This window comes from Cavia porcellus, unplaced genomic scaffold (genome assembly GCF_034190915.1).
Source record: "Cavia porcellus strain 051 isolate PalLab524CR breed Dunkin Hartley unplaced genomic scaffold, mCavPor4.1 scaffold_15, whole genome shotgun sequence".
Classification (NCBI taxonomy): domain Eukaryota; kingdom Metazoa; phylum Chordata; class Mammalia; order Rodentia; family Caviidae; genus Cavia; species Cavia porcellus.
The window spans coordinates 56,973,007-56,987,286 of NW_026947498.1; positions in this window are offsets into that span (position 1 = coordinate 56,973,007).

Sequence of the window (14,280 nt, forward strand, 5' to 3'; positions counted from 1 at the left end):
AAAGCATTGAAATTTTATTATGCAAGCTGCCAAAGTGAGCACAGAATTGAGATTTTATACAGACAGTGTTGTAGGAAATGTGGAGAAATGTAATGACATTTTATCATTTATGTTTTAGTAGAATTATTCTGATAATTGTGGATTATTGGGGCTGATTGTATATAAAACACAGAGATGAATTCAAGAACATTATATAGAAGGCTCGTATCACAGATCATATGAGAGAGAATGAAATGATTTACTGGGAAAGTTCTGCAAATACATGAGCCCTGCAAAATATATTTTGGAAAAAGATCTATAAGATTTGTTGTCCTGGTGGTACAGAAAAATGACAAATGAAAGATCATAGGTATAATTATATATACAAATAGGTAGATGATGATGTCATCTCCTTAGATTGAGAAGATATTATCCAAAAAAGTGGGTATCATTTTGAATTTTAGTAATTTTAAACTCTTTGTTATATCTATGTCTGATTTTTCAACATTCAATTTTTATGAACACATTATATATGAAAGCTGGGGAAGGTCTGTGTTTAAAACTGTCTTGCTAGATCACACTTCACAATTGAGTGCTGACCTTTAATAGTCCAAACATAAATGTGAGACTTTTGATATCAAAATATAAGAGTGAACTGGGAAAAATACAATGTCATTAAACATTGTGATATTAAGCTTAAGATAAATATGTTAGACAGGATGACTAAGAATTGTATAAGGCTGCATGAAAATCATTGACTGGCTCTGACAACATTTTTATAGTCCTCCAGAATTCTGAAAAAAGGCTGTCTGAGACAAAAAGGAATCATTTTGCAGCCAGTTCCCTGGTGATGTCTTGTCTATCATGAATTAGTTCATTAAAATTAAACTATTTATTGTTATGAGGATTAGATGACTTGAAATTGAAATTAACCTCCACAGAGGAAGGATTTTCTGCTGCTCACAAATATGGGCACTGGAAATCTTGGTAACCTACAAAGACACACAGTACTCCTGAATTTAACCCAACGAATTAACCTCTGCAATGACTTCCTGGATGTAAATATCTGTAATTTACAGAAAATCAAATCCAACTTTTTTTGTAATTTATTAGTCTAAGAGCAACTGGCAGAGCCAAACTGAAGTCGCCTTTGCTGGTCCCAAAGCCTCCCCATTGGAAGGCAGATCAGTGGAAACCTCCAATCCAGCAAAATGGGTTTGCACAACAGGGCAAGACTGTTTACCAAATATTTATTTTTCAGTATTAAAGTTTGATGTCCTGGAACTTCTTATTATGTAAATTATCTAACTCAGAAAAAGAAGGAAGCAAACACTTACTTTTAGTGTTAAGTGGACACACAGCAGATGTTTTATAAATTTTTACTTACTGATGTCATTGCTGAAAACAAATTCAAATAATGGAAAAGACAAATTCCACATCTTGAAGTACTTCACTTTCTCATCGTATTACCAATATTATTATAAATTTTGTATGAGCACCAAAATAATATTAGAAGAACAGAAACTATGAAGGAAATCTTTTTATTAATTTTTATAATTTTTCAGTACTTTTTCTTTGCATTTAGGGTATATGATGCCATTTTTTCCCACTGCAGATTAGGAAACTTTATGCGTGTCTGTGTGCTTGTGAGGGAGGGCATTGGAGATCAAATCCAGGGCTAATCCTCAGATTTTAATATTTTTGAGATATCATCCCATGAACTTGCCATATGTCCACACTAGGTTTCAACTTGCAATTCTGCTGCCTTTATTTACCAGAATACTGGGACCAGAGTTACACAGCACCACACCCTGCCGAACTTTTAGATAAGAGGTATAATTTGAAAGAAAAATACATGACTTCAAATATAAATCAATTATAAAATGATTTGATTTAAAAGTAGGTTCTTGCTTTCCCTAATTCCCTGTGTAAATCTTTGCAAAATAAAGTAATTTTAAAATCAGATCCTTTCTGGGTCCCATAGACACTTCTCAGATGAAGTACGAACTTCAAATAAATGTATGAAAAAATATTCAACTTTGTGAGTCAAATGAGATATGAAAATTAAAACAATAGTGAGATTCCTTCTGATTCCAGAAAGAATAGTTGGCATCAAGAAATCAAGCAGCATTGGGACTTTAGCTCAGCAGCATAAGTGCCTCCCTGGAAGGCACAAAGTTGTGAGTTTGATCTCCATCACCAAAAAAGAAAAAAAAAAAAATCAAACAGTAACAAATGCTGGTGAGGCTGTGAAAAAAGGAACCCTTCTCCATTTTTGGTGGGAATGCAAATAGGTACAACCACTATGAAAATTCATGTGGAGATTCTTAAAACTACCCTAAAATTAAAGGTTACATTCCACCCAGTTATTCTTCTTGATTTCTTCCTGAAAGAGTTAAAAGCACCATTCCACAACAATATATAAATATTCATGTTTATAGCAGCACAGTTCATAATAGCTAACTCTTGCAAATAGTGCAGATCAATGCATGAATGGATTTTTTAAAATGCAGTTTTTATATTCAATGGGGTACTACTGCCATTAGAAGAAAAAGCTTGGGACATTTTTAGGTAAATGAATGAACTTGGAGAACATAATTTTAAGTGATACAAATCAGACACACGTGTTTAAATATCACATTGTTTCCCTTGTGTGGGAAACTGAAAGGATAAACAAGAATCAAAAAGGATGTTAGGTAATGGGAAGCAGGATGAAAGTGTCCAAATCGGAAGGGGACCAAGGTAAGTAGGCGGGGAAGAGAGGGATGAGAAAGGGGAGGAAAAGAGAATGGAAAGAAAGAAGAATGGATACAAAGTTTTTATAAGTGGGAAGAGGAAAGAATTGGGAGAAGAATTGAGATTATTATTGTGAACAGGTACGTATTCCCTATGATGAAAGTAATCATTACATACATCAAAAATGACCAATAAAATTAGTTTAAAAAAAAGAAACCCTCTTCACTCCTTGATACCTTTAGAGTTAACATCTGGATTGATGAATATGATTTTTAACTCATTTTCTTAATGCATCCATTTACAGGAAGTAGTGGACTCGATTCTTCTATAAAGAGTGAAATTTGTGAAATAGATCATTATTAATGTGCTTCTATCTATTCATTAAAAATGCCCTGGAATTATTTCTAGACAATATTTGTCAGCCAGTTATTAAAACTGTATTTTACTAATATTAAATTTGGATTTATTTGGTAATATTTTAAAATTCTCACTTAAAATGACAAATGATATTTCATGCTCTGAGTCAAGCCTCCTTGGCTCATCTTACACATGAAGCCTTTCTGTGCAACACAGCATAAAATGCAACATGACAGCACTCACTACCAGCTCTGTTTAGCCTTTTTTTGCTGGGCTCTTGAGTTTCTCTGACTGAGCACCAAGCACCCTTGCAAATGCAATGCAAAGAAAGCAAAGTAATACTGCAAGAAGCAATAGTGAATGCTGGTCCATTTCTTAAGTCCCTTGGGGAATCACTTTGTGGGACAGTTTGGCTGTCTCCTCAGAAAGTTCCAGCCCAATATTGCACCCAGAAGCTTCAGGGTGTTTATTGATTCCTGCACTGGCTTGTCCTCCTGCCTAGTTTCTGTCACTCAAGTCCCTCTTCCCTGACTCCAGGAGGGACTACTCAGGTAAATCACCTTCCACATGCCTTTGCTCCCAACTCTGCCTCCTTAGAAGAAGCCAATTTGCATGGAAGTCACAAAATCTGGTGAGGCATGGCTCAGCAAATCAATTCACCATTGCTAGAAGAGGTTTTCTCATTATTTTTCTGTTCACAACTCTTCCTCAATGTTAAAGATTCTTAAAACTCTGCACCTCAACCCCAGACTCCTCTGCTCTCAATATCCAAGCTTACTCCTTTCCTTTGAGTGTACAAGTCACATTCACACGCTCTAGTGAAGCAAATTCTGATTTGACTTCTTTCCCAAATGTTCATAGTTTTCATAGCCTGTGCAACCAATATTTTCAGTATTTTTTTATTGTCTCAAAATCTTATTTAATTATGGGCATCTTATCTAAGTGAGTATTTTATTCTGTAATACATTTTAATAATTTTAATACAGAAACACTATTTCTACTGTTTATATTGTTTTTACATTGAACTACAGAAGAAAACAGGGCATACAGTAGATCATCAATAAATATACACTGCTCATTAATTCTTCTTTTGGCAGGCATACTTGACAGAATGCTAAAATCTAGTGTAATATGAAGTACCCCAAAATGACAGCTTTTCACTCCCCAAGATTAAACTCATCATTTTGCCTTAAAGAATGACAAAGCATGTTAGCAAGTCTAACAGAAATGAGCATGCACATGTGAATGTACACACAAAATTAGCAGATATATTTCTGGCTCAGGTTATAACGTCCTTATCCTTTTCAACAGAAGCTTATAAACAGTGTGAAATGTTAGGGGAAAATAAAATTTTTAAATTTCTTGTGGCATTTGGAGCATAGAGAAAACTCACAACTGAGGGATCCCTGCCCAGACTCTCATTGTAATGCTGATGTTAAACATCTGTTTTTCAGAACATAGATGCAAGCCTTACAGGCCCCTGACACTCCTTTCCTGCTTCCATGTGTGAAATTGTCCTGGTACTGTCCACTGGGTACAAACTGATCTCTTTATTATGATCTTTAAGGTCATTCTGAATATTTCTGCAGTCTGACCTCTTATGATCTCCAGTCTTTCCAAGCATAAATTCCTATTAGTCAGAATTAACTGAAATTTTCTTTTAAATCTGTCTTTACACATTCTATTTTCTCTTTATGGAATCTACTACCTTTTATAACTTTGCTAACTCATACTTGATGTTTAATGCGAACTTTCATCACTCTTTAATATTTCCAATGAGTCAACAGTTTAAAAATGTACTGCCCTGTGCTTATCACCTTAATTCTAAAATCACACTGAATTGCATTTAGTTGTTTCTGTATCCAAGTTCTACCAACTTACAAGTTTTCTTAGAGCATGGCCAATTCATATTAGTATTGTGTTCTTCAGCATATAATTAGCCTCCAATAAGTATTTGAAGTATAAATAAATATTTAGGAACACTGAAGTAAGAGTGTGATTGCTACTACAAAAAATACAGGAGAAGCAAAGTTTCCAATTATAAAGAGAAAACCAGAAAGAATTGATTTTTGAATTATCAAAATGAAAGACTACAATATAAGACTAATGTGATTATGAAATTCCATGACTTGTGCACACAAAATAAATTAATTCGGATGATCTATCAAGGCACAAAGAGATCATTAGAGACATCAGGAGGCAGATCACTGTACATGTGCTTTGCTTTCTACAGTTTACAAATTGAAATTCCTCACACAGGTGTGTCTTACATAGTACTTAACCATATGATGACTACACTTAGTGTTTTGGACTTATGGGTGCAAATCTGAGTCTAGTATTTACTTATTAACCATACTTATTGCTTCGGAATCAGTCCTCTCATCTGCAGTACTGTATGACTGTTATATCCACATTAAAGTGAGGATCAACAGTAGTGTACAAAAAATATAATAAATATTTTAACAGAGTAATAAATGTAGAGTTAGTAGTAGTGAATGTTTTCACTTGAGTACCATAATAATTTCATCTGAAGAAGAAAAACCCTGATTTTCTTGAGTGACAATAAAGAACTCACTGGAGGTCAAGTGAAAAGCTCTTCCACTGAGATCACCAGTGGATCTGGATCATTTCTTCCTTTTCTGAATTTGTGCCCTCACTAGTTTGGGCTACTACAAGCAGATCTAGATTGAGGTTGTATGTTATCAGTGAAGATTATCACTTTGACACAAATGAGAAACATCTGACTCTCCTGTCCTTCCTGTGATGGCAGAGAAGGATGTGATCTGGCTAAGCCTGTCCCTCCCCTCTCCCTCGGTTCACTTTGGTCCTCCTAAAGACTACAGGATGGGGATGGATGACAGCAACCTGCCTCAGGGTTCACCCACCCCTGAGTGATATGGCCGCTTTCCAGGTCGTCCCAACAGGAGGTGGCTGGGCTGGCCACTCTGCCGGCGCCCTCCCGCTCCCATTGCTTCAAACTGCTGCTGCCTCACTGGAGAAGCTGCAGGGAAACTACCTCTAGTGTGGAGAGATCAGGAAAGGATCAGGCCTGTGATTAGCATCTCCAACATACTCTAAACCCCAATAAGCTTTGATTCACAGCTTTAGCCCTTTTGAAGAATTCCCAATCTTAGGCTGCTACTCTGTGGAGACATGACAGCTGTCAAGAAGACAGCTCTGTCTCCAAAGGTTCCAAAGAGCTGACACCATGACAGTTGTGACTGTTCTTGTGCCTCATGCTTATTTTGGTAAGCTTCAATCCAGGCTGCAATGGGCTTGAATTTGAACAGTGTTAAGCTCTGAACAGAAGGCTTGAATTTAGATCAATTTGAACAAAATAGAAGGCTCAAATATGGAGCACTCCCAGGCGCAAATTCAGAAAAGTCAGCGGAATTGAATTTGTAACAATCTTAGGCCTGTGGCTGCACTCCCTTTACCCTGCTCATGTCAGTCTACAGGCTTCCCTGCAGTGTACTGACCTTCCTGTGCTGCAGCACAAGTCCCAGTCAAGTGAATAGCATATTGATGGATGTGAAAATCTCACAATTTATTGCTCAGAAAGTGGGGGAATGGAAGGTTTTGTAAACCTCTTTGGGATTCTCAGGACCAACGATATCTAGAATTATCCTATATCTAATGACTGCAGACAACAAAGGCAGAGACTACCATTGTCTGGCAGTATAGACCAGAAAATTCTGGCATTAACTGGTGTCAGCTGCTGACATCAGGCCCTAGAAGTGTAACACAAACACTCAGAGATCATCAGCACTCAAAACAAAGGGCTGTTGGCAGAGCTGTACTTTGCTGGCTTGTGATTTCTATCTAAATAGAGCAAAAGAACCTTCAAGTGATTATTGACTTCTCTGTCTTCACTGTGTAACTAAGATGTTGAGCAATTCTCCTCTTCAGTGAAAAAAAAAAAAACCTCCTGGCAATTAAAAATTTTCTTATCTTTTTTTTTTGTGATCATTTGAGAATTGGGCAGGAGAAAGACAGAGGGAGACAGAGATAGAAAACAATAGATTACATATGTATTGTGCTTATTCCTCCGTATTTTACATTCTTATTCAGACAGCCTGCTTTCCGAGGCCCCAAATACCTCTAAATCCCTGAGGCTAGGCAAATGCATTTTCCAAATGCTTGTATAGCGAATTATTTTTATCAATAGTTCCCATCTCTCCTTCTAAGCAGAGCACATAACCCACAATTTGCATTAGGGTTGCCAAGTCAAAGGGACCCACATGACATATTCTGGGGATCCTGTTAAGTATTATAAACAAACATGGGCTTTTTGCAAAGTAGATCTGCTTCAAAGTTTTAAATGCAAGCATCACTGCTTTGGCAGGATCTTACCTGTATCTCTTCTTAAAGCCAAGTTTGAAGTGAAATATAATAATGAGTCACAAAGCTACTGAACAATATTCAAATACTTGTCTGATAAAAAAACTCATTAAAAGCCACAGGCCTCTTTTTTGAGCCAACATATTCTGCTTGACACCAAAAAGTATATGCATGACTCACTCAAACAATCAGCTGGAAATTAACTTGTAAAAAGAAAGATTAAATTGTGAGTCAGTTCAAAACCCAGAGAACACGTACTAAAATGACTGGCTTCCTGGAAGGGCAAAATATATATATATATATATAAATCAGAGAAAAAAATCAACAGCATGCATTAGTATCCGTCTGATAATTTAAAAGAAAACATTGAATTTCTGAGGTGATCAGGCTTTGTGGATTTTACTAGCATCTCATCCTAACAACCTAGAAAATTCCAGATATATTCAAGAAGTAACTTTCATTTTAAAAAGTGTATTGGATATCCCATGTCATTAGATTGCTTCAGTAAGTAGTAAAATATTTAAAAATAAATACAAAAGGAATATCTTCTCTATGACGCATTTGAAGGGTATGCGTAGTCACACAGAGAGGGCACTTTATGGAATTATACTCACTGCTGTACAATGAAAGCCCCAAATAAGACAACTTATTATCAAAAGCCTATACTTATTACTCTATATAATTCATAACACAGTGGCTTTCAAGAAAATTACATGTTTCTATAAAAAGACAACCCACAGTCTTTGCTTGAGATTATTCCTTTAAAGCTGCATTTAAACCTAAGAATTAGAGTTTTACAATGTGATACCTGTAAAATAAAATACTATTCCTGATACTATTGCCCATCCAGGATCTTGAGTTATTTTCTGGTTTAAAATTCCATTTATAGAAATACATGCCCATAATAATACAGTTTTTCACTAAATATAAATCATGATTTTATTAATGCTGTCAACATGTACAAATGTTTTTCTCTTAAGGACATGAGACACTACTAGACATGTTCATTAACCATTGTACAGGTGGTCCGGTTGGGTACTCTTTTTACCTTTAGAAATGTAGGCAAAATAATTTTCCTACAGTTTATTTTTGTACGACTACAACACAAATTTTTGTTTATCTGCCACTCATTAAACAATTACTATTTCACTTCTCTGCTATGGTTTCGATCTTTGTGTCCTCTTCAAATTCATATATTGAAAGCTAATCACCGATCACCGAAGCGGTGATATTAGAAGCTGGAACATTTGGAAACTGATTACAGGATTAGTGCCCTAATGAAAGAGTCACAAAACTCTGTCTTCCCTTCCACCGTGAGAAGGCATAGCAAGAAGAGGGAGAGCTGTTACTAGACTCCGAATCTTCTAGGACCTTGACCTTGGCCTGTGCTGCATTCAGAACTGTGATCAGTAAACTTTCTCATTCATAAATCACCCTCTCTGAATATTTTGTTAGAACAACACAATAGCCTATGACACTGTCTCTGAGAGTCTCTAGGCATTCCATCAGAAATTATTTTCTATAAACAGAATATTGATTCTTCCATGGTTCTTACAGATAATTTCAAACCATACCCACATGTGAGAATATCTTTCTACTCATTTATATACTGTTTTTCTTCACCACTTTAGAACACCCCATTATTTTTATCGCAGCTATAATAGTTCAGGTTGGAAGGTTCTCTATGTTTTTGATCTGGAAGAATCACTAAGAAAGGAAGCTTGAACTTTAGAGAAAAACAGAAAATTCTGTTTCAGAACAATTAAGTGTAAAAATAAATATGATCATGCCCTAGTGAAGGTAAGGTACTGTTGCTATCACAATGAGAGACAGTATTTGGATTAAGTTGAAGGAGAGGCATTTCTAATTATACAGCTAAATGGCAGGTGACAAGGTGAACTGCTTGATATAGCTTCAAGATAAAAAGTTCATAGCAATCTTTGCCTTTTTCTCTTCTCCTCCCTTTGATAGCCCCTTCAATGGAATGTTGAGAGCTGCTGCCTTCAAAAGGGGTAACCATATGGGAGGCTTATCTTTTCCTAACGACCTATCAATGTGAAGCAAAGGTCAACATTCTGTGTTACACGTTAGGGCTGAAAAAGCATGGACCTAAAAGTCAGTGACAAAGGGTAGTTGTTGGAGGTCACTTCTTAATTAGCTTTCCTGGCACGAATGCTTGATATAACACAGACAACTACTTTTAAATTTTCAGTTCTCAAATGTTCTGCTTGCTATAGATATTTGTCAAAAAGATGAGTCACTATTTATTCAGTTACTCTAATGTTTTGTAGAAGCAAATCCTTAGATGTTGCTCATTCTCTCTAGTAAGACATACATGATGTTGCAATTTCTTTAAGTTAAATCAAGCTATCATCTACAACTATAGTACATGCATGTAGTAAACTTTAGGCATATGGTATTCCTGGATATATCAATTTTGTTAATTTGTTGAATGGATTCCTAGAATCTCTGCATTTATATGTAGAGGCATTGTGGTACAGTGGAATGTACCATGGACTCTTAGCAGATTAATGTTTCAGCGGTCACTCTAAAAACTGACATTATATGTGTGTGTGTTGTGTGTGTGTATGCAAATCTGTGTGTGTGTTTGTGTGTGCATGCATGTGTATATATATTAATGGCAACTGCATTGAACTGAGGGTACTCTACTCTTCAGCTACATCTCCAAAGCATTTTGTTTTATTTTATTTTATTTTATTTTATTTTGGGACATAATCTTGCTAAATTGGCCAGACTGGCCTTGATCTTGCCATACCCGGCTCAGCCTCCCTAATAACTAGAATGATATGTGTATGCCATAGAACCCACCACCTTTTGTATTTTTAAAGTTGGTGCTATTCAGGTGCTGCTTCTGATTTCCTGGGCTGCTATGTTTACTTACCTATAAAAGAAACATGTGTGTCACTTTTCTAGGTTATAAATTTAGATTTATGAAATGTCCTGTAATTTTAGCTCCATTAATATTGTACTTTAAACCTGGTTTTTCCTGTCATTCTTCGCTGAATTATAACAGCCTGAATATTATGTAGCCCCTAAATATTCATATTAAGAACACTTTACTTGCGATAATTTCTTCAATTTTGATTAAAAAAAAGTTTTAAATTCTTCAGATAATCCACAGTATATTTGCAAGTCTTTTCCTCCTTGGATTTTTGTCCCTAACAGCTACAAAATGAAGTTTCCTTTAATATCAAATTGAAGGAATGACATGACCATACTCTAGAAGCAATCATTAAGTCACATACTTGCATTTTCCTCTTCGTGCACGATTCAAATATCTTGCAACCTTACCAAGATGTGAATTAGCCCTATATTGCCCAATACAAAAGTTGCTTAGTAAAAAGGAAATCAAATGAAAATTAAGTTCCCAAATTATACTAACTCTACTTCAGTGCTCATAGACTATGCACGATCACCAGCTTCCCTCCCGCACAGACACAGAGTACTACTTTATCACCACGGGGAAAAAAAGAATCTATTGTTGGTGTTAATATGGATTAAGCTTTACATGTTTCATTGCAATAAACAGAATACTTACCAGAACTGTCTATGAAACTTTTATAAAATTATTTTATTAGAATTTTCCCTCCATATTTGTAATCTAACACTTTGAAATTTCTACTCATTTGTCCTTAACTCAAGTGAGCCTGTAAGCTACATGTTCTACACTGAGGATTTCAAATATATCAGAAAAACTGTCATGTGCTTTTTTTGCTTTTCTTTTGTTTTCCTTTATGAATGTTTTCTGTTTTAGAATTTTTTGAGGTTGTCCTAAGAATAATGTTTAAAAGTTAACAATTTGTTGTTCTGAGTCATAAATTGACAACCCAGGTTATAAATGCATAAACATTTTACTTAGAAAGAATTAAGAACTTTTCTTTCTAATACCCCCTCATCGTGAGTGTGAGGCATAGAATAGGTAATCTACAGTTCCAGGTTGAATTAATGAGTAAATAATTTTAACCAGTGCACCATGCTCTTAATGTATTTATATCAGTATTTGATTTTCTGCCTTTAACATGTCTCAGATTACAATTTTTTTCTGATTATAAAAATCATATTCATCAAAAATAACCTTGAATGTACACAAGAAAAAAAACTCAACATGCTGCTACTTTCCTTACATAGATTTTATTGACCTAAGTTGAAACATATGTTCCCAATTTATAAACTTGTTTTTTCACTTAATGAATCTTGTGCATTAGTGCGTGTCATTGGTGAAACTTCTAATTGTTTTATTTATTTCTTAGCTGTATTGTAGTTGTAGCAATTCATTTTGGAACATTTTGTATTTGCTTAATGTTATAAATAAATTTTACCAAAATCAGATGACAAAGCCCTAATTTTCAATATTTCAGAACATGAATGCGTATTTTAAAATAATTTGGTTAAAATACGTTTGTCAAATTGACCAGATCCAGTATAATTGGTGTCTTTATTATAAAAGGAAGTTAGAATACAGGCCACACAAAAGAATGACCGTGTGAGGGCACAGCAAGAAGACAGTCGTCTCCAAGCCAAAATCACGCCTCCTAGAACTTGGACTGCAGTATTGTAGCACTCATAACAACTAGAAAAACCATTTGTATTACTTAAGCCACCACAGTCGTGGCACTTTCTTATGGCAGCTCTATTAAACTAATATATTTTTCCAATTTTCATTTTTATAAATAAAGCCGCAAGTCTCGTTTTCTCTTCCTCAAGCTCAGATTTTCATTTTTCCATTGCAACGAACAGTCTGGCTTCTTCTACTGCATCATCTACATAGTGATAAAAGAAGTTGAGTATGAAGGACCTCCTAAATAATTTTTATATTAAATCTATAAAACCAAGATAGTATTAATCTCCCTTAGAGTAGCCACTGCTATATGTCATTCACAATAGCTTAAGTCTAGAGTCCCAGATCCAGAAATAAACGCAAAATAAAAATTCAAGCATTATGATGACAATGACATTCAAATTTAGTGTTGCTGGTAAATCACTTTACCTCAATGCTTTCAAATTCCTCATAATTGTAATGTCAAAAGCTCTGTGTGTGTGTGTGTGTGTGTGTGTGTGTGTGTGTGTGTAAGGGAAAAGTATCACTTTACCTTTTTAAAAGCCAAAATACTGAAACTGAAGTCAGGAGGCATGACTGGTCTTTTACCTTCTGTGCAACTTTAAGAAACTCACTAAATTCTTTGATTTATAGCCATGAAATGAAATCTCCACTCCATACTCCGAGTAGTTTTTCCTTGGTCTGTGCACAAGAGAGAGGGGGTCCTGGATTCCCTAACCCATGATAACCAGACCTACTATGATCACACACACATTAGATGATCTCTGAGGAGCCTTACAGAATCTCTAAATCAGTTTAAGAAACTAAACCTGCTGTTCGCAACCTGAGTTGCAAATTAGAATCCACTTGAGAATTTAAAAACAAAAAAATCCTAGTGCCCAGAAAACCAACAGAGATTCTGACTTAATTGGCCATGGTGGGGTAATGCCAGAAATAATATTTAAAAGCTCCCCAGGGAATTCATAGCAACTAAAGGTCATGAAACCCTTTTCCCAGGGTTTATGAATACATGGAGGGATTGGGATTCCTGCTTTGTCCCTTTACATTAGCCCACATGCTAAACACCCCAAGTCACTCAGTTGTCAAGAAATTAGGCAGCAGACTTGAAAGAAATTGAATAAATATTGTCTCTCCTTATTAATCCCTCTGACTAGACTTGTGCAGAGAGTCTCTTCTGAAGTGATTCAGGCGAGTTGGTGTTTGCTGGTGTTTCCCAGAGAGAGTAGGAAGCAGTCTGGGAAAGGCAGGTCTGAGGTGCATTAATTCAGTGAAGTTTATCACACAGGAAATTCGGTAAGCCTTTCAGAAAACATGCAGACTTCCTAAAGCAGTGCCGCAGGGCTGGATTTCAACAATAACCTTGCCATTCTTTGCTTGGGTGCATGAGTGAAAAAGTAAGATTCTTGAATTAGTGGGAGTTCCATTGTTCCATTCTCCGCCGTGCACCTAATCACTGCTGTTCAACAGCAGAGAGCATTTGCTTGGATCTTTTCACCGTGAACTTTGTGACCTAGACAAACTGTCTTTTGTTGGTAGATAGCAGTACTGTGGCCTATTTATTAGTTCTATTAATATTCTCAGGCCCAGGATCAGGCTTAATTTCATGTATTATACGGGTGCTTTTGGCAAAATTTGCATCAAAGAAGTATATTAATTCCATTTCTATGCCAAAAATTGGAAAAAATATATTTATCAATTTCAAAGAATAGTAAGGAAAACTATGAAAATTTCTTTGCAATAGAGAAGTATGTATTATGAGAATAAGCCTGGTTAAATGAAAAGTTGACTTTTATTAGTATATGATAGTATAAAAATAAATCATGAATAGAAATAATAATTTATTATTATTCACATGTAGAACACTGTAATAACTACTTATTACTTTATGTATATAATCTGTTTTAACATTTTTTTGGTCTTTTTCTTTTTATCGATACCAGGGATCGAACTCACAACCACACACTTGTAAGGCAGGCACTTATGCTGCTGAGCTAAATCCTCAACCCTTATGTATATAATCTTAAAAATAGCATAATAAAAGTAAATCAATGATAGCTAGATATTCATTACATAAAAATATATGTAGGATGCTGAAAATGACAGATTAACTCCTTAAAAATAAACCAGAATGACAAAGAAAAAATCATATTCTATGTCAGCCCATAGATCCATATTTAGATCAGAAGTATCCTTAGAGGGAATGGTTGGACCTGATCTAAAGCTGCTAAATACAATGTTAATTTTTACAATTCTTATTTAACACTCAAATGCTCAAGTTTTAGGGTAAA